Genomic DNA, 25,468 nt, shown 5'->3' with positions numbered 1-25,468 from the left:
ATTTACATGGAAATGCTAAAACAAGCTTATTTTGAGATAAGCTTCACTGTATAACTGAGTGGGTAAATATCAATAGGCTTGTAGATACATTCTGAGTTTTTCCAATGCTGACCATCACATGACAAACAGGAAGGGTATCAGGTCACTGGTGATTCACTTGGGTTGCCTCTTCTTGTCATAAGTTCTGTATACACATTATTTTTATAGGCAGCAGCCTATTTTTATTGTCTTAATCATTATACCTTTTCATTGAGAGGACCCTGGATTCATTCACTTGGCCAGCAAAAGTGATTTTAATGTATTAAATGTCAGGATAAATGAAGATAAAAACAGGCAAAGCTAAAATCTGTTTTAAGAGAGGTCAAATATATGTTTACATGCATACATATTGTGATATATATATATGTGTGTGTGTGTGTGTGTGTGTGTGTGTGTATAATGACAAGGTGGAAAATATTCTATAGAAATGATTAATAGCAAAAAGTGACATTCAGGAAATTGTAGCTGGTGTCATTTGCTACAGTTGATGGGGTTAGTAAAATAAACAAGGACTGTTATGACAGGGAGATCTGGATCTTACTGCCCCTTTCCTTCCAACAGTCTGAGCAGGTGACTCACTACGTCAGCATTAATTCCCTCCTGTGTGCTCATCCGTTTGTTCTTAAGCTCTCCGTACTGTACATGTGAGGCATGACACTAGATACCAAGAGGACATGAATGAGTAAACTGTGGTTGCAGGAACTTCACCTTCCAGACAGGAGGAATGGAACGTTAAAAGGAAAGGTGCATCAGAGAATTTGGAAAGCCTGGTGTCCATGAGGAGAGTGAGAAGTAGCTAAGCGGGCTTCACCTTCCTCACAATGACAACCATATCTACTCACTATGAGAGTAACAAGATAATAAACACAGTTGGCTATTCCTGTGACAATAGAGTTAACATCTTAGTAATCTTAATAATCACCGAGCTGGCATTTCCAGATCAAAAAGGGCACAATTACCCTCTTCATTCATACCCTCTAGTACCCTACTGAATATAAGCTTTGATCCCCAACAATTGTACAACTGTACTGTTAGAATGCAAGTGACAATTTTGTCTGAAAGATGAAGAATAACCCACTTTTAACTATTCCAAACAACTGTCCATTAAACTATAAATCATCCACCATCTTCCTCCTCCTCCTCTCCTTCCCCCTCATCATCTTCATCATTATCATTATTCCAGTGCTGGAGACGAAATTCAACACCCTGTGCACTCTATATGAGCTCTGTACCTCTATTCCACATCCCTTCCCACAATGCTATAGTTCTGAAAATATTTCCCAAACTCCATTTTATGACTGTCCCATGATAACATAAGTATAGTCATATCTAAAATGTCCAGCTTTAAAAAAAGATCTGCTTTCAGATACTGGAAACAGAAAATAATTTATAGCCTATATCCTGGCTAGTATATTACCTTTGAATAAATAAGTTTTATCTCACTTGAGTTTGAAAAAACAACATTGACTTAGAAGACCATCTTGGTTATGCTGACCCTAATTGTCAAGATAATGCCAAGTCAGTGATATTTCATCTACATTGGCAGAACTGGGAACTCATTGGCCACAGTTGTAGGCTGGCATCCATGTCTTTGCTATTGGTATTCTTAGGAATCTGTTCTTGTGTGGCCATGGTTCTGCGGACTGTTCAATGGATAGAACATTCAGTTGGGATCAAGATTGCCATTGCAGACGTAGTCTGCTACCTACACAGTGCTCCACAGAACAGTGGTCAATAAATACTAAATTTATGATTCCATAATCACCGCATTTTTTATAGTTTGAATAGAAAGGCGGAGCTTCAGTTCATCTGCACGCATAGCAATCTGATTATAGTCATTATAGGAAAGCTTAAACAGGAGCTTCTTAACATGATAATTAGGTAAACTTGGGCCTTTGGATTTCTTTCTTCAAGATTAAACTCTTGCTGACTCCTTTGAAAGAATACATATAACTACACAGCATATAAGGTGTTTTTGGAATGATTTATTTATATGTAATCGTGTGTCCCTGAATATATGTATTTGTACCCTGTACATGCAGATTCCCATAGAGCTAAGGGGCAGGGGGTAAAATTCCTTGGAATTTGTGTTACATGTGGTTAGGAGCCAGTGTTCTTTACTGCTGAGTTCTCTCTCCAGCACTTAGGGTATGTATGTATGTATGTATGTATATATATATATATATATATATATATATATATATATTTGTAGTTTGTAGAAGAGATAAATTATGTTGTGTGTTGATACTCAACTCCCACTAACAAAAGCATTTGGCATTTATCTTTTCTATTGCACTAGTATGCTTCCAGTGTGTTCTCTTTCTTCCTGTGCTGTTCAAATGCCGATATGTTGAGTTTAATAGAAGTATTTAAATAGCTTCCCAGTTTCCCATTATTGCCATGACTCATGGGCTATTTCATAATATCCTGAATGAAGTTTGGTCGTATGTAGAGCTTTGAAACTTTCGTTGTTTTGGACATTCCTAAGTTGATGACACAGTAGTAAAAAGCTTTAGTTATAGTTCTAGTGATTTCCTTAGGACTACTTCCCACAAAAGAGAGAGTTACAACCACATTATGAATATTCTAGAGCACTTAGTACATATTTACAAACTCTCAACAAAGGAACCTGACCCTTCTTCTTCCCCAAGCAGGACCGTATGTCCCAGGTTTATAAACAGCAGGAGGTGAGGGGATGACTAGAGGCCTTCTGGCCAGGAGGAGAGTATTTAAAGAGGTTTACACATACAGCATTTCAAAGCTCCAGTCTAACAAAAATCTGATGACAAATTTGGAATGGCTTCAAAAGGAGTCCAGTAGATGAGGTTATTGACATTTTTTTTTTCATTTCTGAGCCCCATGGGGGTGCAGAGGTGATTTCAAAAACAAGAGAACATTTTTAGAATGTCAGATGAGTTCAATGTAAGAGAGAATTCTTTTTAATAATTCTGGACTCATCAACGATGTGATCAGTTAACTAGTAGACTAGGGTTAGACTAGTATATCTCTGGAAACATCAGAGAAGTTGGATGGACTTAAAGGGCATGCTCATCTCAGCTGAGTGATCCAACACGATGTGATGTAAAGTCACCTCATGCTTGTCCCATGCTGTCAATCTTACACCTAGCATATAGTAATATAATGTCAACCTTCTCTACTAACAGTGCTTTTCAAGATTACTAAAACTACCAGCACAAGAGTTTGATAATATTTTTTTTTTTTTTTTTTTGGTTTTTCGAGACAGGGTTTCTCTGTGTAGTTTTGGTGACTGTCCTGGATCTTGCTCCATAGACCAGGCTGGCCTTGAACTTACAGAGATCCATCTAGCTCTGACTCCTGAGTGCTGGGATGATAGGTGTGCACCATCGTCACCTAGCTTGATAATAATTAGCTTTAGTTTTTCTCTTCCCTTTTCGAGGCTCTTCACTATCTCATATTGGGCATGTGAAGAGGGTAAATGATACACGAAAACTCGGATTAAGTGTCTACATATGTTGCATAATAAGCCAATATCCTAGTTATGTTTACATCACTGTGACACAGTACCCAAGACACACAACTTAGATGGAGGAATGATTTATTTTGGCTCACGGTTTCAAAGGTTCCAACTGACACTTGCTTGACCTTGTGGCTATTGGCCCGGGGTGTCATAGTGCATCATGGCAGTGACACGTGGTATAGGAGCCCTGCTAGCTTCTTTGTAACCTGAGAGGGAAGAGAGAGGAAGGGGCCAGGGGTGTAATATCTATATCTTTCAAGGCATTCCCCTGTGACTTAACTTCAGGAAGATTCTCTCTCTTAATGTGCTACCACCTCCCAACAGTTCCATGGGGAACAAGCCTTTAGCACATCAGCCTTTGGAAGATACTTCACATCCAAATTACAATAATCGGGGATGAAGATGCAAAGGTCAGAGGACTGGGGAGTTGAAGGAAACAGAATGAAATTAATGACACAGAAACAGTTGTTTCAGCCCATTTGAACAAGGCATGGCACAATCCCTTGTCTTGGGAGTGAGCTCTGTCCCCCTTCCTTGTTCATGACAGTTTATGTTGACTGTCCTTCCCACTCTCCTCCCTCCTAAGTAGCCTAGGCATGCACTAGAGTCCTCTCATTTGACAATATGAGGACAGGGACTCTTAGGTGACATTGTGAGTTGTCCAAGGGAGGGTCAATTTGCCTTGATGAACATTGCATTGGACAGAAGAGGTGGTCAGAAAACACTATCGTCTTTGAACAAATTCAAGAATGTTTAGAGATGGGGTGGGGAGACATTTCCATACATTCCATAAATAAAAATGAACAGAAATCGCCCAAGGACATTCTAATGGGAAACTCAACTGATGTGGAGTATGTCATAAGGGAGGTCATGAGGTTTAAGTACATATTGTAACTCATGAAAGGACTAGATGTTCTGTGTCTGAGTAGCAGGAAGTAGGTCAGCCTGGGCCATTTAATATTTGAATTATATGACATAATTAGAAATAAGGACCATTTGAATCCACACTAGACCCAGAAAACAGGTATATGATCCCCAATCACAATAGTTACTCAGTTGGATGTAGACTTAGAAATGACCAGAAATAATTCTATTAAAAGAGGCATTTAAGAGGGAGACCATTCCCTCAGAGCACATTTTCTAATCAGCTTGGATGTCGCCTTTAGGCTCAGTAAAACAAACTCATGCAGTGTAAGTATGTTCAGCGACTGGGCCTGTTCCCAGGTTGTGAGACATTCAGCAAAAATCCAGTTATTATTAGATCTGCACGCAGGCTTTTGTCAGAGGCCTCTTGAACTGTTAGGAAATCAGAGTGCAAATTGATAATGACACACTACACATCTCTGACTTGGCCGCTCTCTCAAGGCTGCTGAGATACCCCAGGAGCAGCTTCCATGGTTTCATGCCAGCAGCCTGCTGCTAAACACTCGTTCCTTCCCTAAGCCACTGTGACAAATGCATTCTTCTCTTGCCCAGAAGAGGCAAAAGGAGATGGATTAAGGAGGATGTTTGAACTGAGACTATTAATTTCCTTTTAGTGTGCATTCAAGTCAGAGCCCTTTCTCAGAGAACCTTTTGTGGCTTCATAAAATTACAATGTTGGCTGCTGGGCTGCCTTACCCAAAGCACAAATTTGGATTCTAAAGAAAACGTACGTACTTTGTATGAAGAAAGGGGAGAGATGAGTGTGCAGTTATCTTAAATAGATTCATTTTATGTAATCATTCTGTTACCACAGAAACAATTACAGTATTAGCCCTTTATTAATAAAAGATATCATAAAGCACAGTATTCATAAAAAACTTATAAGGCTTCTTTGATAGTTCCATGAAAAAAATAATAATAAAGAATTTTCCCTAACAATGTATATGTGACTGAAATTCATTTGGAAGCTGTTGAGTTTAAAACATAATGTTCATCCTATGTCTACTATTGTTGCAGTACCTTTTAATAATTGGTCAAGGTTTAGGCAAGAGAACCCATGTAAGTGTGTGAGGTTTTCCAGGGAAATTGGAAAAAGATTTCTCATTGCCTTGTCTTAATGTTTCAGGTCCCAATAGCACCCTTTAAGTGAGCTTGGAAGCCATGTTCATGGAAGACTGCTCATGAATGGTGAGGCTATTTTAGACTCCACTTAGATCCTGCAAAAGCTCTGCTTTGTCATACATAGCAGAAAAGTCTTAGACATGTCACCTGGGAGGAGAAGGAGGCTTGTTTGAGGACTTTTCACCTAGCCTAGAAGGACAGAAAAATTAAACTCAATCTCAGCATCAAGGCAGATTGACAGCTTAGGTTTTGGGAGGACATCACTTGCTCAGGGATTGTCCAGGTGGTGAGACATTCAGCAAAAACCCATAGTTATGATTAGATCTGCACACAGGCTCTTGTCAAAAGGCCTCTTGAATTGTTAGGAAGTCAGAGTGCACATTGATAACGACACACGACACGGGTCACAGAGATCTTAGGAGACACCTATGTCGTCTATCACCCTGGCTCTGAACTCTGTGCAGTGTGTGTGCTCACCTACTCTTTTCCCCTCGGATTTTGCTTCCCTCACTGAGGACAGTGGTTGTCCAACACTGCAACACAGCCTTCACAGGCCCGTGCTAGCAACACCCACCCGGATCGACCGATTCATTCATGACAATGTATGTGGCCAGTTGTGTGTTTAAACAAGTTCTGCAGTGTTCCAAAGGAAGCGGGCTTGACATCATTCTCAGATGTTAGTGGAGGCAGGAATGGCCTGGGCTCTTCTAAACAAGTGGGTCCTATGTAAGAGACAGTAATAGGGCCTGGGCCTCTCCTTTTGCAGTAACTGTCCCTCTACAGACTATCCCTACTGTACCTGGACTAGAAGGACCGTGTTAAAGTAAAGTAGAAGAAATAAAACTTTGAAAATGACTGGGCCTAGATCAGAGCTTTGTAAACATTTCCACTCCTGACCTCCTCTATCTTGCCTCGTGGTATACAGTTAAATAAAACAGGCATGCGATAAACATGCCTGAGGATAAATAATCAAGAAGTACATTTTAAAACAATTCAAAGACATGCATATGATTGTATTATTTACGGAAGACAAAAGCAGACAGGTACGATCATAAGAAGAATGTGCTTATTTGTTTTCACATACGGACAGCTCTTGGCTGAATGGTTAATACTGCAGGACACAGCATTTTCAATGCGTTGCAGGCTTATCCAGAGTTTGCGTCAATGCTGAGGATGCCACTTCCCATAAATACACAGTAAAAACTGCAGAAGTATTTTTAGGGTATTTCAGAAATGGTTAGAACTTCTGTCATAATACAAAGGCAAAGGTCATTTAACAGGTATTTATGAAACTCAAGTCAGCAACTCAAATGATGAACTAATTTGATATATACTGAAGGATAATGGTAGGAAAATATTAAGCCTTTGTTTCCCATAATTAAGCCATTATGTTCCTCTGAGAGCACAGTTTTAAGAAAAAACAACAACACTGTAACTCATTATATACAAGTCTCTAATATGAGCCAAGGTCCTTCATGGAGCATTCATTGCTGGGTTGACATAATGGCATATGCATCACAAAGTGTACACTTTGTAGATTTAGAACTAGGGCTGAAGGCTGGTAAAGCCATACATATGGGCCACACACTACCAGGACAACTTGGATTCATTACACACTTGACTTTGAATCAAGTTTATTTATTTATTTATTTTTGTTTTGTTTTTCTTTGCGTGATATTGCTTCTTCTATGTATGTGCACTGGGGGCCGGAAGTGAGTATCAGATTCCCCTGGAAATGGAGTTATGGGCAGCTGTGAGATGCCAAATATAGGTGCTAGGAACCGAACCCTGGTCCTCTACAGGAGCAACAAATGCTCTAGCTCCTGACTTTGAATCAATATTTGGTAGTGACCTGTTTAGAAATCTTTTACTATTCCCAATTTTTCAGTGACTCCCCACATTCATATATGTAACCGTATATGAGGCCATGACCAACAGCTTAAGAGAAGGGACTAGTTGATTATAATAGCGCCCTGGCTTGAGTACATATGACCAGTTCGTCAATGATCTCTGTTTCCTGTATCTCATTTCCTTCCAGTCTCTTCAGCTCCCATTGTACTGATGGAGCTATTTGTTATGGTGTGAGCATGTCTTGTCAGGCTATGTACACATGTGCACCATGGGGTGTGTTCTTCCCTCTTACTGAAAAATCCCTCCAGCTTACCCGGTATTGCTACCTGTCTTTCAAGATGTACATGCATTGAAGGAGCTGTGGGTCACTATTTCCAACAACTGCCCATGCCAAGTTATGCATTTGTTGTCCACTCCTCTCTCCCTTATCATTTAACAACTGAATTACAGTTGTCTAGATACTCACTTCACGGCCGCTGTAAATTCCTGAAAGGTCAAACTTCTGTTTGATTAAGTCAGTTCTCACCTTTGTCACGCTTCCTGCTATAACATGGGCTTCTCATCACAGCTTCTGGCTGGTATGGGGAGCCCAAGTCCTTCACAACAGCTCTGTTGTTTCTACTAGGGCTGGGCAGCAAAGCCCTATGATAACTCAAGGTGATGGCCTAATAGAGCCTGGAGCTAACTCTCTCTCTTTTTTAATGTCTGTAGGATACGTTGACACATGAGAAGATTTGAAGACCCAGGACCCCAGGGTGAAGCAGCTTTGGGGGCTATCTTCAGGATCTTAATAGAAAAATAAGAAGGGCATCCATTCCCATTATTTTCTGGGATCCTGATAATTGTGCCATTTATCAAGCTGACACTGTTTCCCAATGGCTAAGGGTGCAAAGGTGAGAAAGGTCATCTCCATAAGCCTGTGGAACTTTTAGGTGTTTCCCAGGCTGCCTGAGAATAATTTGCATCCTGTTCAGGCTCCACCACTTCTGGTTGTTAAAGACAGACACATGGGTATTGGTCAAACTCTCATGAGATTGGTACTCAGAACAGTGTGACTTGATGGATGTGGGGCATGTGGGAGGCTTGATTCCTTTTCCTTCCTATGGTCTACCGTCTACACTAGATGCTTCCTGAGAGATGGCAGCAATGATCTTGCAGTCCCTTTCAACATAGTTTGGGGTTTCCACTATGTATCAATGTGAAATCTAGTGGATACCTTTCAGATGTTCCATGTGGATCGGGTGCCCTGTGACAGGTGAAGAAGAGTGGCTTTAGTGAGTCATAGATTCTATCTTTAAGAATGACCTGAGGACCCCAAAGACAGGCTGACACTGAAGAAAACGATAACACAGTTCATGAAGAAAAGGCAGCTAATGCTATTGCCAATTCTATAAAAAACAGAAAAGAGGGAAGTATGAAAAAGATTTTAAAAAAATCTTTAAACAATAAATAAATATAAGAAAAAGGAGAAGAGAAGGAAGAGGAGGAGGGAGAAGGAGGAGGGAGGAGGAGGGAGGAGGAGAAGAAGAAAAGAAAAGTTTGGGTTTTTTTTGTTTTTTGTTTTTGTTAATGAAATAGCAAGCCTCAAGTCAAGAAGGCAAAACACTACCTTAGGCTGTATTATAACGTCAGAATTTAGTTTAACACAAGGTAGCATCTTGTGTTCAATATACACATTCTGTCATTCAAACACAAGCTTTAATCTTTCTATCAAATCATTATTCAGGGAAGATCTGAATAAGGCCATGGTATGCTGGAACAGTCAAGAAAACGCTGGGATAAAAAGCAAAAGTGACATTAGAACATAACCCTACTCAACTTTATCTCCCTTGAATGAACTGCAGCAAAGAAGATGGATTATAGTAAGTCAAACCAAGGAGTAAGACAGATGGGGAATCTAAGCTGTAGAGGACCAAATCTTGGCTTAGCAGCTAGCCAACTCTAGGACACTGAACTGATCATACAGTTAATATGAATAACCAAAGAAACAGGGAAGGTAAGGGAGATGGAGGGAAAGAGGGAGAAGGGAGGATCAAAAGAGACACATCCTCGTGAAATTTTAAAGGGATGATAATAAAAAAGTGCCAGAGTTGTTAGTAAAATGAGATGCTGAATCGCAATGGAGTAGCACATTCAGAGTTCAAAGGGTGATGTTTTTCACCACAGAACAGTGTAATCATCTCTTATGAAAAGTTTTGGTTTCTTACCAAGAAGCTATATTTTGGGGGTAGCTATAGTTAGTGCTTTTAATTTCCCCCCCTATTTTGGTACTGGAGATGGAGCCTAGTACCAAATATGATAGGCTCATGACCCTGTACCATCCTTACAACCCTAACCCAATTCTTGAGTCAATTGCTGAGCAAGAATGGAATATGGAAAAAATCCCATTTTCTATTCCTAGTTGAGGAATCATCAATAGTTCCAATCAGTCATGATACAATCTCTTCTTGGCTATGCATTATTTTATATATAAGATTATATTGTACTTCTAACCAAGACAACTTCAAGGGCTTCTGAGAAAGACTTTTGGTTTTTTGATGAGTTAAGATAAAGATCTGGAGGAGATATCTTTTCCTCCCGCACCCCTTTTCCTGACTCTAACCCAGTTGCCTGAGGTTATTATGCTTGGACTGGGTAGTGACTAGCCAACACAGTGTGGATGACCAAGTTTAACCTGGGTCACTGATAACATTGTTTAGCCACCATCCAAGCAGGGTGCTGCCCACCTCCAGATTTCCTGTGATGTGATACAATTAAGAATCTCTAATGCCATTGGTTGCAGAAAGCATTACAAATGATCCATGGGCCAAATGGTCTACCAGGTACAAGAAGTGATTGTACCATCATCAGCGAACCAGAAAGGGGTCAATTCTTTATTTCTCATGGAGAAATTTTTAGGGCTACACCTGAGGATGTTTTTCCTCAGTAACTTGACAGAGACAAGCAAGGAAAACAGCTTTCTCCCAAAGAGGCCTACAGGAAGTGCTAGGTTGGCTGCATGAAGCCTGACGTCCACAAAGAGATGGGCAAACAGAAGAAAGGACTCCATCTGCAGACCTGGCGAGAAGGAGGCACAGCTGGGTCATGTGTTGGAAGCTGGAGGTGTCTCTGCCTGGTCAGTTGCTGACCATGATCTGTGGGGTCCCGAATTTGTTGCCCTGCACATGTGAGTCTTGAGATGGCGAAAAGGTACAAAATTAATGATGAAGGCCAGATGGGCTATGCAGATGGATCAGTGAGTAAATGGCTTATCGTGCAAGCATGAGGGACCTGATTGATCTGCAAAACCAATGTTAAATAAAGAAAAACCTGGTGGCCATGCCTGTATTCCTAGTGCCAGTTTGGGGGGGGCAGAGACAAGTACATTTTTAGGGCTCACTGGCCAGTTAACCAACTTTTCAGCACCCCCAAGACCAGAAAGAACAACATGGACATGGTCCTCTGATCTCAACACACAAAAGCATATCATACACACATGCATGAACACACTTATACACACACACATACATACATATACATCCATACACACATGCACACACATGCATACATACACAAGCATGTCTATACACATACATATGTGCACACAGAATCCATATCCATATGAACTTGCACACACACACAAACACACAACAGAAGCCTATTCCAAACAATAAAGATCTTGTACTAATGTAAAATGGACTATGTTATCATTTGATAATAAATGTGGCAAATTAAAGAAAGTCACTCAGTCTCAGTAGGAAACATGTAAATCTTGGCATGGCATCCATTTAGTTTTAGCAAGAAAGCACATTTAAACAGCTTTAAATTTTACATGTGAATAGTTGCTATAAAATCATGTAAATATTAATGATTTTTCTAGACAAAGATGCTTACTCGTGGTTATATGACCAAGTATACCTGTTATCCACATTGACCATGGAAACTTAGACTTGAAGCATGAATTCACCTCAGTACCCTTCACTTACAAACTAATAATTGTCATTGCACATTGGTCAGCACAGATGGGATAAGAAACATCATATATGGTCTTTAATGCTAAAAATACTTAATATATGAATTAGAAATGATAGTGTGAAATATTTTGGTAATTGGTGAAGACAAATTCTATAGATGAGAAGACCATTTGCTTTTCATATTGGGTTATTTCTTCCCTCAAATCCCACCTCTGATTCTCTGAATAAATCTTAAAAATTTATTTCCTGCATTTATTTTATTTGCTTATTTGCTTATTTACTTATTTATTTGTTTGTTTATTGTGTGTGTGTGTGTGTGTGTGTGTGTGTGTGTGCATGTCATGTGTGTCAAAGTCAGAGAACAATCTTAGGGACTCTGTTCTCTCCTTCCACCATGTACAGCCCAAAGATTGAACTCACGTCATTGGACTTGGTGGTGAGGACCATCCCCCACTGAGGCATCTTACTCACGCCATTGCCATGTTCTCTGTGAAGCATTCCCAGGAACCCGCCTCTTTTCCAGGCTCTTTTGTAGATTCTAAAATATCAAGACACACGTGAGCTCTCTCCATGTGAACAGGTGCTTTATAGGGAGCAAGAGAGGCAAGACCTGGTTATGAAATCAAATGAGGAGTCAGAATTGCATCAGTGGCTTTGAGGGACACATATTGGAGCTGGGGTGTGTAGAACCACACACAAGGACCTAGTTTGGGGATTTGGCCCCTCTCTGAATGTAACAGATGGTCACTCGGGCCTGTGGACAGGTATGGAACAAAAGGTACGGACACTATGGACCGTGGTGCAAGGTGCGGAGAGGAACGCCTCTGCCTCCGTCACTTGTCCTCATGCTGTGACAAAAAGCAATTTAAAAAAGGAAGGGCTTATTTGAGCTGACAGTTGGAGGGAGCCGTCAGTCACAGAAAGGAAGTCATCTATTTCAGGTGCTTGATGCATCCAATCAGGAAGTAGAGAGGACCCCATGGCACCGGGGTGCAGAGAATGAGGGGAAAAGAGCCTAAAGGGGATCCTGAGGGTTCAGGGTCTGCATTGTGATCCCCGATAATAAGAGCACTAGAATTAAAAAGCCATGAATACACTACACAAAAATATAAGCATCAACCCATGGATTAGAGAGCCATCTAAAGAAAGCAAAGATGATTATTGCTTTTGTGCTAGTGTCTGCTATATAGAGATCTGTCTGTGATGCCTCTGTCTCCCCTGACTGTGGAGTGTGAGCTGTTTAGGACACAGACATATTCAGTCTGCCTTGTTTTATCCCACTATAAGTATAGGATCAATGGATTGATCACATCTGCACTGCTCACTTCAGAAACCATCTAGTCAAGATGCTAACTCAATAGATTTGGCAATGAAGGTTTTGACCTCTTCCAACTCCAGCATGTTAGCATCCTACCCCAGCATCCTAGAATTCCACCCCAACAACCTAGCATCCCATCCCAGCATCCTAGCATCCAACCTCAACATCCTAGAATCCCACCCCAGCATCCCAGCATCCACATAGTGCCTTCAACCAGGTTTCCAGCTACTCAGTTCTGTCCAGTTGCTCCTACTCTACCCCAGCTGCCTAAATTGGTCTAGACATAAGCAACAATACAAACATGAGTAGAATCTGGAAACTGGAGATAGACATCTACTTTCAGCGTCAAATTTTTATGGTTGGTTGTGATGATTCATTTGTATTGAAATGTGCCTGGAAGCTTTGTCTAAATCTGCCCTAATCATCTCTGCAGAGCAGAAGTTAATATACAACCGTAGCAAGTCAGGCCTAATGATGGCCCTCTTTGTAGCAAGCTTTTGTGATCTTGGGAGGAATCCCAACTTGGGATCAGAGGTGCAGAGGCTCTATATTCCTGTCCCATCTGCCACCTCACCTTTCCTATTAAGAGGCTGGAAACATAATGAGGAGGGAGACAAGCACCACAGATGCTGCCATTTACAACATCCAGAAGAAGCTGTCGGAACGGGTAGGACATGAAAGGATAATTCTGCTTATACAAAATAGCAGACTGCAAACTAACACCAAGAAAAACAAACAGGCAGATGGAAGGAGTGGAGAAGACATCAGCGCAGCTGTGCGCAGGATTTAGACACCCAGATGCAATGTAATTTGGAGTGGGGGGAGGTGGGAAGTGAAGAGAATTCGAAAGAATAATCCAGAAACAAAGCAAAACAAACATACTGACGGTTAATGAGCTCCACGTCTTCCCACACGCAGGTTGGATGGACTCTCTCACGGGCATTGATCTGCTCATACCATGGTGGTGGAGGGTCATTTCCTGGGGCATGGATGAAGAGGGCTTAAGGAGAGACAAGATATATAGGCATCCGTGCTAGCAGAAAGCAGCGGCAGCAGTAAAATCAACAGCTGCGATTGCCAGGGAAGAGGCAAAAATGCAATGATACCTAGAAGACAGTGAACACTGGGGGGTTAGTGCTGTTATCAGCTGCTCTTCACATAGCTGCCCGTGCATGACTGCATTCTTTTCCAGGGGTTGGGGAGAGAATGCTTTGGGCTTGAAGAGGGGCCAGGAAGTGGGATTCATCACCCACGGAGTTTACGCTACCCCTATGTTGCTGGGATGGAAGCTGCAAATATCATCTTCATTAAAGCCTCCTTTCAAAAAATGACAGCAAATTAACAACAACAACTACTACTACAGCACAATCCTCACGGATGTGCCATCTCCTTTCTCTCTAGGAGTTAGGAAGCTGAATCTGTCGGGGGAGGAACCAGGATTGAACCTGAGGTCTCTGTTATACCCTGGAGAATATGCTCCAACCATGAGAATGATCAGAAAAATGACTTCTGCTCTGTAAAAAAAAACATAGCACTCGAGGGGAGCAGCAAGAGTTGTTTGGGAAACTGAATCAGAGGGAAGTTCTGTTAGGAAAAGGAACCTCATGGAAAGTACATTGATTGATACTTCTGGGCTGTCCTAGCAAATCTCTCTCTCTCTCTCTCTCTCTCTCTCTCTCTCTCTCTCTCTCTCTCTCTCTCTCTGCTTGTCCATTTTTACTTTCCTTTTGCTGTGGGCCTCTGGATGGAAGACATTAACGGTTTCTCATCTTCATATCAACTCAGGAAAGTTTAATTCCGCTTAGGGCTACTGCTCAGCCAGGTAGTAGTAGGATGTCTCGCTTATAGGGTGTCAACATGCATAACAGAGCAAGCCCTGAATACATAACGATAAAGAGGCGGTCTGGTCTCTGCCAGCCGAGAAGTCCCCCATCAGAACTGACTCTTTTTTTCCACTTGAGGTCTCAGGGTGTAATTTGGCACCTCCCCTTCTCCACCTCCTGTGCTTATGACATCCTATGTTTCAGGATGGTGATGGCATCCCTACCTAGAGCTATTTATGCTGGTGTGTGTTTTTCTCTCCACTTCCTTGAAGTGTCCTGGCCACACAAAGGAAGTGAGTCCTTATTGTAAATGAAATATCATGTTTCTTTCTAAACGAAGGTTTTCGTGTCTGTAGAGCCTCTTGTACACACAGTAGATGCTTGGGAATGTTACCACTGATTCTGCTTTCCTTCCCTGGGTTCTGGGAACAGCACAGACCTGGGGCACAGTGAGTGTGGGCTCCTCTGGGCTAGGGATATTTGCTGATCCATGGGTCCCCTGCCTGATGCTGCAGTGTGTGGGGGGGTGGGGGGGGCTGGGGTGGGATGGGGGCAGGGTTCTTCTTTCTCTGAGTATGTGTCCTTTCATGGGAAGACAGACAATATAATTTCTGCATTCCAGTGACTGGGTTCTTCACAGCAGCTATTCTGGGGAAGGGGGAAGAAAACCTCCCAGCACTTTCCCTAGAGAAGAGATGCCAATGTCAACCGTTAAAAAACGTCATTAAAGCAAATGAGAAACGGGTTGAGGACATTTTTATGAGCCTAGAATACTGTGCTTGGGAGTTTTATGGAGACCACAGGAAGCCGGAGAGACAATCACACTCATAACCTTTTTTTAGAGTCTGGTGGTGATCAATCTTTGTGCTCAACAAGAGTGTGTTTTGGAAAGGGGAAGTTACCATCAGGGACCACATAGACTTTTTCACAGAGCTTGGTGGACCCAGTCGAGAAAGAATGCTCCAAGTTAAGTTGCTGTGGGCTCATTTTCCAAATCCTTCCAGAATTGCAGCAAAAACCCTTCTTCATAATCTCAGCCTACACCAAGAACTGCTGAAATCCCAGCATTTGCCATGTGATACCAGCGATCTCTGCCTACTACTTTTGTTCTTTCTTCACATGAAAAAAAAAAAAAAAAAAAAAAAAAAAACGAAGCTCAGAAAGTCCAATGCATTTGGACGGATGCAGAAATAACAAGAGAAGGAATCTGCATGGGACTCACCCATCTCTCGTTAATCATGCTGTCTCCCCATCCAGCCTTAGAGACGCAGATTTATGGCAGAAATGGAGAACAAAACTATGCTTAGAGAATTGTTCCCAAATGAAATCCCATGGGTTTCTACTGAGGGTCACAAGCTGAGCAACGATGTACTTCTTTGTAAACCAGGAGTTGTCTTTAACGCATTTCCACACAGGGAGGTGCACATAGTTCTAAGGGTTTGCTTTCTGGCTTTGTAGTCTTACAAATGTGTTTTCCCCAGAGCCTCAGAAGAGATCCAGAATACTCCCGAGGTGCCTCACTCTCCTATGTACACTGACATCTCGTGGTAGCATCCTGTGACTGCAGCCTACATTGTCGCAGGAGTCAGACTGGGCATTTCGTCATCAATTGTTTAATGCATTAAGGGAACCAAAACTTACTAAGGACTTGGTAGGCATCAGGAATTGTGCTGGGCACCAGGCAACATTAAGACACAATCATAGAAAGACTGTAGGAAAAATCAGACAGACTGTTGTAGGAAGTCAACATTCATAGATATAAGAATGACAATTCAGGCTGGGTGGTGGTGGTGCACACCTTTAATCCCAGCACTTCGGAGACAGAGCCAGGCGGATCTCTGTGAGTTCGAGGCCAGCCTGGTCTCCAAAGCGAGTTCCAGGAAAGGCACAAAGCTACACAGAGAAACCCTGTCTCGGGGAGAGAGAGAGAGAGAGAGAGAGAGAGAGAGAGAGAGAGAGAGAGAGAGAGAGAGAGAGGGAGGGAGGGAGGGAGGGAGGGAGGGAGGGAGGGAGGGAGGGAGGGAGGGAGGGAGAAAGAGAACAACAATCCAGTCTGCATCCCCTGTGGGTTATGCAGTGGGTTTACTAGGAATTGTACCATTCGATGGGGATTTACTGTCTTTACAGCTACTGTAAATGGTGAGGGTCATCACTCAGACTTCAGATTTGAAACAACTAAAGGTGTGGAAGCTTACTTATTTAAAGCATCCCATTTTGAAACCCAAGAATAAGTCTAGTGTATGAACTACTTTAATTTCCACCAGTTATCAAAGTCAGAATGTTACCTCTTATGAACAGGCAACACTGAAAGATTCATTCTAATGACTGGATGGGATGGGAGGCAAATGGTCCCTGAAGAGTAACCGAGTTTAGGGCTGAACAGTTGGCTCAGCAGTTAAGAGTTGTTCTTGCAGAGGATCCAACTTTGACTCTGAGTGTCCATATCACAACCACCTATAAATTCTTACTCCAGGGAATCTGGCACCCTCTTCTGGCCTGAATGAGCACCTACACTCATGTGTGCATGCTCACACATGGACAAACACAAAGGCACATAAGTGAAAAATAAATCAAATCTTTAAAAAAGCAACAAAAGTTTATTCTGTGTGATTTAGACTATAAAAAAAAGAGTTAGCAGATTTCCTATGTAGCTTCTGGTGACACCCTCTTCATCTTAACTTGATTCACCAACCTAAAAGTTTACTGCTGGCATCTTTGTGCGTGTATTTGAGCTGGTTTTCTTCTGTAGACTCCTAAATACATGAATGTATAAATAAAAAGAGGCGCATATTACGTGTGCTGTTTTGTAACTTATTTTGTCTAATTTGCTGGTTTTCTTGCTATATTGCAACCTACATGGACCATATTTACAGTATCCAAGCAAAACTCACAGTTATATGTGTGAGGAAGAACACCAGGCGGGCTGGTCTAGCATGTCTGTTCAGGATTCCAGAGGAAGCCAAGCCCTGCGCCCACCGGAATCTTATGTAGAATCTACTCCAAGCTCATTCACGTGTGGCCAGGATTTGGCTTGCTATAGGACTCATGACCCATTTCCCTGAAGAATGCTCCGCAGGAACAACTTTTAGGTCCTGAGGCTGTTTGGAGACCTCTGTTAGAAATCCATTTGTCTGAGAGATCAAGACTCACTACTCATTCCCCTGACATTCTTTTCTGCAACTATGTAGAGAAATATCTTGGGTTTTAAGGACTCTTGTCATTGAGTTAGATCAGCTGCTTTAAGCCCACCCAACTAGTTGTCCTTAGCTACATCTTCAAAATCCCTTTGTCATCCCTGGGGATGCCAGCAGGAGTCTAGTCAGGGGCTCTTGTAGAATTCTGCAGTAACAATTACTCTTTGGGGCTGAGGGGGTAGCTCTGTTTGCAGAGTTCTTAGCCCAGGTTTCCATCTCTGTCATGCCATAGATCAGCAGGCACAGCTACTCATTCCTGTGGTCCCAGAGCTCTGAAGGTAGTAGAGACAGGAGGATCAGAAGCACAATGACATCTTCAGCTACATAGAAAGTTCAAGGCCAGCCTGGAATATTCAAGATACTATCCCAAGCAAGCAAGCAAGCAAGCAAGCAAGCAAACAAACAAACAAAAGCTACCATTTTATCAATATGTGTGTATAAAGAATCTATGGTGTGCAAAATTCTAACCACTTCACTGACTCTTCATTCATGGAGCTGACATGCTAATGCTGTTGGAAGATGTGTCCTCTGTTAGATTATCGAGCATGCCTGCTGTCTTCCCACTTCTATCCAGTTCATTTCACACAGGCACCACCACAAGGACTGACATAACCATCTGCTCCCGGTCTGGCACACATGACTTGCAACATTTTCTCATGGTCAAGGATGCAAAGTCTAAACCCATTCTGGACCTCACTTATCTTTCTGATGTGCCTCATTTCAGAGACTGCCTGACAACCTCATGCATCTGCTCCATCACTCAGGCTGTATCCTGCCTCACATTGCTGCATTTCTCCACTCAGTCTCTTTTCTACTTCACTCCAGATTCCCCTGCTAGGGACCTAACACCTGCCTCATCTTTAAGACTCAACTCTGACATCATCTCCTTCAAGAAGTATTCTCCAGGTCCTCCTCTTCCGAACACACAGAAAGTTAATGACACTTTTTTCATTTCCTTCTTTATCACTATCATCTGTTCCAAAAATGTCACCATGCTCTGGTTGTGTGATAAACACACATATTCAGACAGCTAGTCATAGGTGAATTTGCAGTTCCTACTGAGCAATAATCATAGAACAATCCAATAGTCTGTGTTTTCATATGATCTAATGCCCATTTAAATTTCTATCACACCCCTACTTTCATCTCTGTCTACCCTTTCCTCCTCTGTTGACTTCTCTCATTGATCATCTTCTACTTTGATGATAGCCCACAAGACAACTGGGTCTTTCCTGGAGAGGACAGATGATATTTCCTTTCAGGACAGTTTGTGTACTAGTTAATCACAGCATGGAATGGGAAGATTATTCTCCTCTGGCTAATTCTGGAATTTCAAAACTAAAAGTAGGACCTCTTTTATGTTCCTAGCTAGGAAGAGCATCTTTGCTACTGATTTCATATGCACAAATGCATCCTGGAGCCCAGAGACTGCAGTTCCTGGGAGAAAGGAAGGAATTTTCATTGAAAGTGCTTTGCCTGGCTCTTAAGACCTCTCTGAAATTAACTTCACGTGCTATCCAGGCCACTCTGTGTTGCCATGGAAACCAGCATGTCAGCTCAGCAAAAAATGAGATAAAGATTAGGAAGAAACCACAGATGCTACAACCTTTTAAATAATTTCTCTCTTGTCTTCATATAGGTGTGTGTGTGTGTGTGTGTGTGTGTGTGTGTGTCTGTGTGTGCCTATGTGTGTGTGTGTGTGTGTGTTTGCAGAATTATGAGTGTGCTTCCAAGCATGAGTCTGAATGAGAGCTTGGTGTGTGTGTCAAACACTACATTGTTCCCTTTCCCTGAGTGTATGTGTGAGTGCATGTGCCTGGGTGAGATTTTTTTTTCCTATCTCAGAATGGGGACCATCCAGTCTGCCTTTACAACTGTGGGGACTCCTTTAGATAGTTGGTTCAGCTTATGGGACCAAAAGGAGAAGCTTTTCTATTAATATCTGAATGACGTCTTAAGAAAATAATACTAATATAAAAAATGGTTATGTAAGGAGTAAAGCCCACTATTGGCCTGAGGACTAAGTCACATTCCACAGAAAAGAAAATAGAAAGCTGTGGTCAGTGTTTTGCTAATGCCTCTGCTGTTAGGCTGGGTCTGCAGTCCAGAGCCAGGGAAAACATTTCATTGAGTTCTGAGAGGGTCCTGCAGAGGTTCCTGTTTCAGGGAGTTACTCACCCAGGCAGAGCAGTGGGAAAATGTTCCCATTGTTGGAAACTGTAGCTGCATGCAGCAGTCACGTTACACTTCAGTTTGAAGAAGGGTCTGCTGAGAAGGCCAAGGGATGCCTTATAGTCACTGAGGTAGGTGTCCACTCAAGAGGGTGGCAAGATGAGAGACCCGGAGTCCTGAGCCATCTCAGTAGCTTCATCAGCACTGTGCAAGATGTTCTCACTTGGAAGTGCGTGGCTGCAGGTGAAGCCTGGAGTTTCCGCCCTTAATAAAGTGTTAAACAGAGGGTGAATGAGTACCAGCCACTGACCGGTTTGTTTAGGCATGTGATGAAAGACTCACTTAATTTTCATAATTAACTTACGTGCTAAGTGTTACCCGAGGTTTATAGACACGGACCTGAAACAGAATGAGACTCAAAGATGGGGGTCACAGAATTAGAGTCTGGTGTGAGCCTGCTGCTAATCACATCCTGTGCTTCTTCCTGCTGTTCTCATGGTGTTCTATTCTCTAATAAAGAGGGACACAGCCTTATCCAAATGCCTGATGTTACATTCTGCAACTCCTGCCTGGTATTAACATATACAAATGATTCAGAAGGAACCATTTGGGAAAGTGTCGTTGGTGGCTCCATGAAGGGCTGTCTTGTCTACTGGGCAAGTAAACTACCCACTGAAGATGAGGCGTGGGGAGAGAATCAAGATATAATTTCCCCATTATCTCTCTTCCTTCTCCTTACACTCTTCCTTTCCTCTCTTCCTTCTTAATTTCATAAATAATTTTTAAAAATTTACTCTGTTTCAGCTTCAGCCTTTATCACAGGATTAAAAATACAATCTCCTAGACTTTGAATTACCTTTTTACTCATCCTGTTGATGTAGCTGTGTGTGTGTGTGTGTGTGTGTGTGTGTGTGTGTGTGTGTGTGTGTGTGTGCAAGTGCATGCATGGTTCTTAATTTTCTCTTAGCAAAATTAATCAGGATGTTCTTTCCTTTCCCCTGGTAATGTTAGAGATTTAATATATGACATGGCAAACAGGATGAGTGTCCTGTCATGAGTACCCCACAACACTCTATAGTTTTTTTTTTTTTTGAGATGGGGTTTCTCTGTGTAGCTTTGCGCCTTTCCTGGAACTCACTCTGTAGCCCAGGTTGGCCTTGAACTCACAGAGATCCGCCTGGCTCTGCCTCCCGAGTGCTGGGATTAAAGGCGTGTGACACCACCACCTGCAAAGTTTTTTTTTCTTCTTTTAAAGGAGTACCCACCTTGTGTCTCAGGGCCTTACTGAATGCACCAATGGTGTTCTATTGCTTTCAAGCTTTTCTTTATGTGTGTATGTATATGCACATGTATGAGTGCTGTAGAGGCCCAAAGAGGGCGTTGGGTCACAGACAGTGTAAGTCACCTGATGTAGGAGTGTTGGTGGTTAACTCCAGTCCTCTGTAAGAACAGCATGCATTCTTATCCAATGAATGAGCTGTCGTCTCTCTCTAGCCCCAAGTTTGAAAGTTTTGCCACTCAGATTTTAGGTCTTTATCCATTAGAAATTTGATATTTGGTTGGTATTCAGGAGTAATCCAAAGTCTTTTCTTTCCACTCAACATGAAGACACACACTTCTAGCTCCACCTGTGGAATCCTTCAAATCCCTTGCTGATCTGGTGGACTTGGCAGCCTGTGTTCCTAGATGGGATCCTACATATTTCACCCAATATCCCATTTACCCTCACAAAGTAAAATACATGGCTTTGTGTATCACCATCATGATTTAATTTTTTCACTCCTTCACCACTGAAGAGTAGATTCCAAATGTTTCATTAATAAATGTTTTATGCATTGATTTCCCAATTTATTCTGATACAGGATCATTGTAAACAAGCCTTTGCTATCTTAAAACAATAAAGAATTATTTTATGGTCTTTGAAAACAACTTCTTAATGTAGAGCTTTCATGTTTTTTTTTAAATGATGCCTTTCTTGAAATCAATAGGATTCTTGCACTCTTTCATTCAATGGGATACTGTTTGTGCTTTTGTTTTCTATGGTTTGAAATAATCACCACATTTCCACTATTTCTCTTAACCCTATTTCTGGACCTCTGTCTAAATGGTTTTACCATTTCAGCCGTATTTGTGTTCATGGCATCCATTCTTCTCTCTTTGTACTTCCATAACTCGTAAGATTTCATAGCTGATAGAACAATCTAACCAGTCTCACAATCCACTCCTTTAACTAAGTAACGCATTTTAAGCTTTTCAAATATTTCATTTAGTTTTGAATATTTATTTATAATTTCTCTTTTTTTCTGGTTGTGAGCCTAGCCTTTAACGGCTGAGCCATCTCTCCAGCTCTATTTATAATTTCTCATTTTCCAATTATTACTTTTAAAAATCTATTAAGTATTCATCATCTGTGTTTGAGTAATTCTGCTTTTTTCTTATTGCCACTGATTTTTACTGACGGTTCCTTTTTTAATTTTATATTATTCTCAGTACATGTTTTTCACACTATTTTTGGTGATTCTTTGAGACATTGCTTAACTATGTCTTTAAATTTTATCTTTCCTTGTATTTGGAAAATAATGGATACTAACAGCACTATTTAAACGTCTGAGTTCTGTGGATTTGGGGGTGATTTTTTTTTCATTTCCTTTTCTATGTCTGTGTGAGTCCTGAATTGCCCCAAATGACTTTTCTTTCCCCTTCCACTCAGAGCTGTAGCTGCCTTTGCTATGAAGAGTAAACTTCCCCTTAGTTTCTGTATTATTCAATCTCCTCAAGTCCATGTTCTTTTCCCATGAGACCTCAGAACATCTTCTGCCCTTCTGAGACAGTTGTTGGCCTCTACCATGCTCTTTGTTCTTTGGTTCATCCTTAGCAGACTTCCCTTTTTGGTAGCTTGACTTTGCATATTTATATGTGTGTGAGTATTCATACCTCATTTAGTTTCTGTGCCCAGGGCATTTCGCTGCGAAGTTGTCATTTTTGCTTGTACCTTATAGCAGATGCTGCTCACAGCCCTCACAGAAGCTAACATCCCTCCTCCTGCCCCTGTGAAGCAAGGCTACCATCAGCATTGCCCCAGGGTTCTAATCATCAAGGTAATTACACACCAAGGACTTTCCTAAGCAATGCTTATGTGTCAACATGGGCAATGTCTGTAATGACCTAGTGAGAATAACACTCATACCATCTCTATCTTATGCACAAAAAAATAATGTCCAGAGAGAGAAGTTAAATCTACGATGACTGCCATAAATGAACTCATGCGAGAGTGAGTCATGGAGAAACTCAAGAGACTGAAATTCAAGCCCCTTTGACGAAGCAATGAAGTCTCTTGTGCTCTAAGCATACAGATAGAGGAAGACACAAGCAAGGCAGGAGTCTCACCTATATGTATCTGCTTAGGACTAGAGAACAATGGAAGATGCCAGAGGATCATTGCATTATGGACCAGTGATAGGTCAAATTTAAGTCAAGTAGTAAAACATTTTCCACTAGTGAACTGGGAATTCCCTGCAGTCATTTTTTCATTAAGTTATTTTTCTTGTTTGTGATATAAATAGAGCTTCACTAGCAGACATGGAATATGACAGGTAGAAGCTTCAGGATCCGGAGTTCAAAATTATCCTTTGGCTGTACAGACAGCTCCATGCATAGAGGGGTTTGCCACCAAAACTAATCATTTGAGTTTGATTCCCAGAACCCCCAGGATGAAAGGAGAGAGTCCTGAAGGTTGTCCTCTGACCTCCCCATGCTTCCCACTCTACCACATGCTAAGTGAACACATGCAGCAATTTGCCAGATGTGGTGGTGTACGCCTTAATGCTGGTCCTCAGGAGACCGAGAGAGGCAGAGGCATCTCTGAGAGTGTGAGGTCCGCCTAGTCTACTCAACAAGTTCTAGGCTAGCCCGGGTTAATAGTGAAATATTGTTTAAAGATATTATTAAAAGTGAATGAAGCCCAAAGCTTGATTGTACATGCCTTCTTCTATGTCTATGTCTGCCACATACAGGATAACAACAAAAGCATGAAAAATGAAAACAATAGAACGTGTCGTGGTGATGGAACAGCTTCCCCTGTCATGCACATTGTCCTTTTCTTTGTCAATGTCATAAAAGTCAAACAATTCTACTTCTACCACTGTTCAATTATATACATAACTATATACATAGTTATAAAGGGAATCTTCGGCCAGGTGGGTTAGTTGATGTAAGAAACACAACATAGGAGCTGGAGAGATGCCTCAGCCATTAAAGGTGCACAGTGCTTTTCCAGCAGGCCTGAGTTGGTTCCCAGCAACCATATCTGACCTCTAACAACCACCTGTGACTCCAGTTCCAGGGGAGTCGATACCCTCCTCTGTCCTCCATGGTCAATATCACACATGCGTGCATACCCACCCACAGATAGACATCCATCCATCCAATTAAAAATAAAAATGAATCTCAAAAGAGGAGGTACAAAGGCAAATAACCAACAGAGAGAGGAGGTTTGATAGCACAGTTCTTAACTCCAGTACTCAGGAGACTGAGGTGGGAAAATCAGGAGTTCCAGGTCAGGCTGGATTACATATTGAATTTCATATTAATCTCTACTTTGAGAAGCTGGAGGCATAGAGAGGACAGTAATTTTATGTATGTATGTATGTATGTATATATACATATATATATATATATATGTGTGTGTGTGTGTGTGTTTGTATACATATATGTGTGTGAAGTATCTAGATATCCATATCTATATATATACATATAGATATATGAGATATATAGATAGGCCAGCCTGGTCTACTCAGCAAGTTCAAACCTAGCCAGGATTAATAGTGAAATATTGTCTAAAATATTTTTTCGACAATATTTCACAATTCCTCATATGTCTTTCTATATCTATCTATCTATCATCTATCTATGTATGTATCTATCTATGTATGTATCTATCTATGTATGTATCTATGTATGTATGTATCTATCTATCTATCTATCATCTATCTGCCTACCTATCATCTATCTATTGATATATAGACATATATAGTTATATAGCTATACACACACACACATACACACACACACACACACACACACATATATATAGAGAATACAAAGGCAGCAAAATTGCTGAATTTTATAGGAAGAAAATTACCACCCTCACGTAGTCAATTTGTCCTTCCATTAGTCATTAATGTCTCTAGAGAGAAGCCACAGACAACAAACAGAAAGGGAAAATTTAGTGTGCTGCCTGAAATTAGAAACTAATTTTTACATCTAAGAAAATAAGTACAAAATGTCAGGAGTCACGACCTTTCATATCTGCTGATAACTTGCAAACATGAAAATATTTTTCCACTCATGGGTAGGTGAATGGGCAGACATGCAAAGTTCGAGGGAACTCTAGGGTATGCAAGGCAGATATGAGCATAAGAACTATTTGTAGCCATTCTAGACAATAGCAGTTCCCCCCAAGCCCGAATAGGGGATGTTTTTAGAATCTTGTCAGCTGCCTCTTAAGAGGCAGAACCCTCTATCTCCAAAGCAGTGTTCCTGTAAGTGCCTGTATATACAAGCATCCACTATCT

Source organism: Peromyscus leucopus, chromosome 22 (assembly GCF_004664715.2).
Source record: "Peromyscus leucopus breed LL Stock chromosome 22, UCI_PerLeu_2.1, whole genome shotgun sequence".
Taxonomy (NCBI): domain Eukaryota; kingdom Metazoa; phylum Chordata; class Mammalia; order Rodentia; family Cricetidae; genus Peromyscus; species Peromyscus leucopus.
The sequence above is the reverse complement of the archived record's forward strand: the minus strand, read 5'-3'. Positions refer to the sequence as shown.